The following is a 1,193-nucleotide window of genomic DNA, read 5'->3' as shown; positions in this document are numbered from 1 at the left end:
TTTTTTGAGTTATATTTTGATTTTTAAAAATCATTTAAGTTTCAAATTTGATGGTCACTTTTAAAAATCAATTAAAAATATTAAATGATCTCCAAATGACTTAAAATTTTTATGGTAAGTTTTCTAACTCATGGGCCATAATAAAAAACAAAAATCAAGTGATTTTAATCTCTGTGTGCTTTAAATTAAATGTTTTAAGCAAATTAAGGTTTACTCAAAATAGTGATGTTTTAATTCTTAAAAATCATCAAATTATTTTCTAACACTACTCTAGCCTTAGGGAAATTACATGATTTTTTTTAGAATTTTCTAAGCTACATACAATTTTCTATAATTATTTGAGTAGAAAATGCATAAAAACTTAGAAAATTAAGATCTCTGCCTAGAGATCTCCTATGTCTTTGAAAAAATGTTAAAATTGTTCACCTAGACAGAGGCTGCTACAATATATAAAAATTTGGGGTCAAGGTAATAATCCAATATGAATGGAGAATTGAAAAACCCCTAACCCTAATTAATTTTTTAAAAATAATTTATGCATCAAATTAATGTGAAGATAATTCCATATGATTCTCCTCTGTTCACTGAGCTAGATGGTATCTTTATTTTGTTTTTATGAATTTTCTATGTAAAGATATGGATTTTTGAAGTTTATGGGCTATTTTCTGAATTTATTAAATACCCCTATTTATTTATTCAAACCACGGGCTGCCTGGATCATCGGATCTGTTGAACAGCCACGCGTCGCGCCGCACTCCTATTCGACGTCGCCTTCTGAGTCAGCTGCCACGCGTCCCGCCGTATCGTTCCAAAGGATTATCCGGCTTGATCTCCGCCATCCATTCAATACACGCGTGAATGGACGACATCCGTTCATCGTCCCAAATGGGCTTAACAGAGAGCCATCCAACTTAAAATCTTAATATCTCTCTCATTTCTTAATGGATTTAGATGATTTTTTTTTAAATTGTTTGTCTTGAAGAGACGAACACATCTATATGGTAAACATACTATAAAATCAAGCCATAATCATAAATGGAGAGCTCGCGAAGGCTCGGGAGAGTGAGTGAGGTTATACCTTTGCTTCGAGTGGTTTGGCCACAATCAAAGATTCTTCACACCTTCGTTAGGTCCCAAAGAGCTTAGGGATGAAACCTCTGGCTCTAGTGTAAGGCCTATATATGATTTCGACC

This window comes from Phalaenopsis equestris, unplaced genomic scaffold (assembly GCF_001263595.1).
Source record: "Phalaenopsis equestris unplaced genomic scaffold, ASM126359v1 Scaffold220100, whole genome shotgun sequence".
Lineage (NCBI taxonomy): Eukaryota > Viridiplantae > Streptophyta > Magnoliopsida > Asparagales > Orchidaceae > Phalaenopsis > Phalaenopsis equestris.
This window is presented reverse-complemented; position numbering follows the sequence as displayed.